The following is a 5,989-nucleotide window of genomic DNA, read 5'->3' on the forward strand; positions in this document are numbered from 1 at the left end:
TTGACACCTTGGCACCCTTGAAATTGCATTCTCAGTTTGCGATTCTCTAATTGAGAACTGCAAATTGAGAATGTCTTCTCATTCATTCCATAGGAATGCATTGGGAGGTATTCCTTAATTACGACTCGCAATTTGCAAGTCGCAATTAAGGAATGTTGAGAAATCGCTATTTTTTAAAGCAATTTCTACATGCATAGCCGTTTGCTATTCCTTATTAGCGAATCCTTATTTTTCGCTAATAAGGAATCGCAAATGGCATTGTTGATGCATGTGCCAAAAAGAGCATATCATGTTAGGGAGGACCCCAAAATCATCCCCTCTCTCACTGCTTGCTATATTTTGTGAGAGGACTATATACATTTTAGCATGTGAAGATAGAGGGCCCGATTCACAGAATGAACTTAAGACTCAATCCTAAACTTATTACTATTTTGGTATTCACAGAATGCGCTTACTACTTTTGGCATTCACAGAATGAACTTACTACTTTTGCTATTCACAGAAGCTAGGATTTTGTCTTAAGTCTGTTTTAAGTCTGTCTTAAGTCTGTCTTAAGACAAACTTAAGACAAAATCCTAACTTCTGTGAATACCAAAAGTAGTAAGTTCATTCTGTGAATGCCAAAAGTAGTAAGTGCATTCTGTGAATACCAAAATAGTAATAAGTTTAGGATTGAGTCTTAAGTTCATTCTGTGAATCGGGCCCAGAGTTACTTGTTGTTTAACTAAATGTATGTGAGGTTTCTCTGATATTAATTGGGATGAGATGGAATGGGGTTATGGAGGGAACGGAGTTATGGAGCGTTTCTGATCTTCTGTGTATTTGTAGCAGTCAATAGAAAAAATTGAATTCCCTAAAACAATTTCTCCTCCCCACCCCCACCCACAATCCCGGCCCTGCTCCCACCGTAAGCACAAAACATACAGTAAAAACAAATGTAACTCACAGAATTCAGAGTGCTCCAGTGAAGAAATGCTTCATAGAATGAATTTGAAATCTAAATCTACAGCAGTCTGCTTAATAAGAGCGAATCCGATGTTTATTTTTCAGTTTATAGCTAGCAAACAATATCTGATGTATTAAATACTTTATCTGCTCTGAATCAAACCACAACGAAAATACAAGAGAAATGTAAACATAACCTCATTGCCTGCTTAAAAACTATTTAACTGCAATAACTAATCCTATGAAATTTTCGCCTCCCATTGTTAACTTAATGTCAAATTGTGTAAGTGTTCCCTATTACCCTTAACTATCAATTAAATATATAATTGTAAATGGCATGCATTTATTGTTTTTTTCCATTCCTAAATGGTTGTAATATGTTGCTATCCAGGCCTCAGGTAAAGTAAATAAGGGCTTTATTCTCATGAATGTACCACCCAGGACTTGATGCGCGCGGCCGGCTCTGAACCCGCAGTAACTGCCCGGTGGTCCTAGAACCCTCGTCCACCATTCTCCATGTATGAAGCTGGCTTTGAATGTCAATACCATACATCAGAATATTACATCATAAACAATGCATCATACTACATCACCTTCCCCCTTAAAAGAAAAGAGAGGAGAGGAAATAAACTGCAAGCTGTGGTTGCTTGTTAATATGTTGTAATTTTTTTTTAACTTTTTAAGCATTTTTCACTTTGCGAGACCCGACTGGTTTCCTGAGACCTCGATTCATAGGAAGTAGGGGAGCAGAAAAATGATTAACAGAAACACCACTCCCAACACCCATATTGCCTCTGTGTGTCTGTGATCCAACCACAGGTTGACCCAAAGAGCCCAATCAGATACAGCCATGGAACCATTCTTTTTCCTAATGATGCTAGCTCGTTGAGGTATACGTTGTACCAGTGCCTCTTGTTTCACCACCCTTTATTTTCAATCAATGCCGCTCCCTTGCTGACCTTCCATACTTTCGCCAGTGACGAAAAGATGGATTTGCCTTTCCTGACTTTGACAGGTCTCTTGATTAACACCCAATCCCCAATTGATATATCCTTTTTAGTCACAGTGGGCCTGATTCACAAAATGAACTTAAGACTCAATCCTAAACTTACTACTATTTTGGTATTCACAGAATGCACTTACTACTTTTGGTATTCACAGAAGTTAGGATTTTGTCTTAAGTTTGTCTTAAGACAAACTTAAGACAGACTTAAGACTGACCTAAGACAGACTTAAGACAAAATCCTAACTTCTGTGAATGCCAAAAGTAGTAAGTGCATTCTGTGAATACCAAAATAGTAGTAAGATTAGGATTGAGTTTTAAGTTCATTCTGTGAATCGGGCCCAGTGTGTCTCATGTCATGGTCATATTTCATTGTAACCTGATTTGAAACCACCCTCGAAGCAACATCTTCCATGGTATGTTCTGTATTGCTTTCTAACTTTTTAACTTGTTTTTTTAGCCAAGTAAGAAAAAGTGCTGCATGGTCCTTTCTCCCCCTCAACAGGGACAAAGGAGTAACACCTGTGGTGCACTGTGGGGCTGTATTGTAACCACACTTTTTGTTTGCTAAAGTTTTTAATGTCAATTCCTGATACAACAGCAGTTTGTATACCTTCTTTGATAAGTTTATTTCCCTTTTCCACCAAACAGTTTGAAGATGGTGAGTATAGAGCTGCCTGGAAATGTTTAATATCATGACTGGTCAAAAATTCACGGGTTTGTTCTGAGGTGAAATGCGTGCCATTATCAGTGACAATGATTTTTGATGAACCTTCCAAGAATCATACCTCTTCTATAAAATGCAAGGCAGCATCAGGACTTCATGTCTCAGCAAAGGGGATGTACATGCATTAGAGAAATAATCAACCAACAAGATTACATATTTCATATTACAATTTAGGGACAATTATGGACCAGAAAAATCTAGGCTCAACTTCTCCCATGCTGCATCCAGGAAGCGAACAGGATGTCCTGTTGATATGCCAGTGCTTATCAGAAAGTAAACATTCAGGACACTTATGTATTGTGAACCTTACATGGTTATCTACAGCAGGCCATCAGTAGTGTTGTTGGAGCTCTGTAGGTATTGAGAGAGCGCAAATTTGAATAGAAATTATGTATAGGCCGTATTTACAAGTACATCATATAACGTAGGAATGAAATGTATATCGTAATGTGAAGTTGACACGTATAGCATATAGATAAACGATATAATCCAAAGTAATATAGGAAATGTAACTGTATTCACTTTAGAACATGTATTAGATTTAGAAGGCCCGTATATGTAGTGGGCTGATGTAGAAATAGTGTAGAAATGCTTACGAAATGTAGAACGTACAAAGTAGAATTCATGTACGTGTGTAACCTTAAACGGAGAAGCGGCGAGAAATGTAACATGGAGAAATGTGCAGAGAGCATACACGGCGATGTAACAAATGAGAATATAAAGTTATACTCTATGTAGTTTGTATGTAATATAGAATGTATTCACATATGTGTAAACGACTTTCGCTAAAAACAAATATATAAATGTGTGTTAAAGGTTACACTGTGTAGAAGGTTTTTAGGAATGTTAGAAAGGTTTAGGTCATTTGTGATTCTAACCTGACTGACCGAGGGTTAGCAGGAGCACAGTCCAATGTATGTAATTTAGCGGACTTACAGGAGTCGTAAATAGCTTGATGTGGACGTGAGAGCCAAGAAGTCTAGCACTTGTTAGATTTAAGGTGACAACGCTGGACAAGGTTTATGGCCTGAACGTGATAGGAAGCAATAAGAATTTGAGACTTGTTTTTGAATGACCATTCACAGGACCTAGAAGGTCAAAGATAGCAGTTGTAAGTTAAAGTCTTGTTTAAGTTCATATGACTCTTGATTTGAAAGTGTCAGTTGAAGTCGCCAACAAGAAGACGAAGATGACATCTAAAGAGAAAGGTCAACTTAACGGATGGCGAAAGAGATGAAGCAATGGACGAAGCTAGAAGCTGACATCATCGGAGAAAGTCCGTGGTGGGCGTCAAGGGGCGTTCCACCCACACTGGGATTGTGTATTTTAGGGACAGCACCCCGGGGATAAGACAGCGAACAGCTCCGAGCAGATGCCATCATAGAAAGCTCAGAGTAGCGATTAGCCAAGGCGATTGGCTCATAACAGCTCAGAGAGAGAAGGGCGAAGGGTAGATGACTTGAGCAGATGCGCTGAGAGAGATCAGAGCGCAAGAGAGCAGTAGGCCGAGGACCCTTAAGAAGAGCGGATGGGTAGGCAGAGAGGGTACTGCTTCTTAAACTTAAGTTACCTTTAGAGGCTAAGAGAGTTTGAACTTCTTTGGGAGTCAAACTGCTGACACCTTTTTAGGTTAGGAACTTGCGAAGTAGGGATGTCACTTAGTATAGAGTAGGGACAGATTTAACTCGATAAACTTTTCTCTTTCTGTAGATGACGCCAAGGAGCCACTTCACATCGATGCTTTAATCTGGAGATTTGGGATTGATTTTGTATTCTTTTGTATACGCTTTGAGATTTATCCTGAGAGGATTGTAATTCGCATTTAAAATTGAATTTATATAAAACTTTAAAACTTCATCAGTTGTAAGTGGTTCTTCAGAGTGGCGTCAGTTAATGGGGTTTGTCTAACCTATGCGGGGGTTGTCTTTTACTCAATGACAGATACTAGCGGTCCAAAATAGATGAATGAGATAAGTTATTAAATTGATCATAAATTGATATCAAAATCTCATTCCCCGCAGTTGGTAGCAGAGTAATGATGGTTATCTTCTTGAGGAAGACGACCTAGGCCAGGTTTAGTTTACCCCAAGGTCCCTAGTCATCGACGACCAGAAGAAGAATTGCAGCCGAAGACGGTGCTGACGGTGCGACGAGAGAAAAGCAGCAGAGTCGGTCGAGAGTGAGTATAAGGGTCATGCGTTGTAAGATTGCGGTGTTTTATGTTGTTCCTGTGTTGTAATGTCAAGCGGAGTTGAATGCCTGTAGTGTGATTGGGGGAAGGTTGTGAGCGCGCGCAACCGGATGAAATCTTAAGCTCCACGGAAGGACTTAAGTGGTTCGGGTGTATCGAACACCCAGAGTAATTTGTCTACCATTGAAAGAGAGTCATGAGGTACCATTGATTTTCCCGACAGACCGATGATAGGGGGAGCGTATGAGTGAGTGTATGAGTAACGGACGCTGGTCGTACGTTTACTGTGTGTAAGTAACCTATCAGTTGAGGCGATCGTCTGACCGTAAGAGGGAAGACGTTTCGTCAGTTAAGGTGACAATTACAGTTAGACTGTGGCCGTACAGTCAGAGAAAAGTGATCGCTTGGACGGAAGTAGTCATTTTTCAGTGTATGAATGAAAACGCATGCGAAATCGTGAGACAAATTTAGAAAGAAGGAGAATTGCTGCAAGAGGGAACAAGTGACGTCAGCATAGAACCGAGCTGAGATTGGTTAGTTTGTCAGACGTCAGCGAAGAGTCGCACTGAGATAGGCCGATTAGCGAGAACCGCGTAGGGATTGGTTGGTTGGTTGTCATCGGGACGTAAACAAGGAAGAGTGAGGGGAAAATTGTGGATTATCGAAAATGAAGTGTTTTAAGAGTTTAAGAGCACTCTTTAGGAGAAATAGAAGAAACTTATATGCCGGAGAGGAAGCTCCACCAGAAGGCACACCAGCTTATTATATGGCAGTGAATGTAGGCTTGCACTCGATATTATGGATTTCCGAGTGGAATAAGCTAACTGAAGGGAGTAAGGAACTGACGTTTCCGAGATTTGGAACGTTTAAGCTAGATGTGTTGAATGAACTAAAAGCGGTAATGCTTGCAACAAGACCTCTACCGAGGCCAACACAGTTCGAAGCACTTAGTGTATGGTTTAGAACAGCACACGAAAAGAGCGTAAAGAGGCGCCAGGAAAGAGTGAGACGATCAGTGAAGGCAGTACAGGATGCCAAATGGGATGAGGAAGCTAAGAAATGGAGAGTACAAAAGATAGAAGCAGATAAACTGTACCCGATGCTAGAAGTTACGGGAGAAAAG

This window comes from Lissotriton vulgaris, unplaced genomic scaffold (assembly GCF_964263255.1).
Source record: "Lissotriton vulgaris unplaced genomic scaffold, aLisVul1.2 SCAFFOLD_338, whole genome shotgun sequence".
In the NCBI taxonomy this organism is placed as follows: domain Eukaryota; kingdom Metazoa; phylum Chordata; class Amphibia; order Caudata; family Salamandridae; genus Lissotriton; species Lissotriton vulgaris.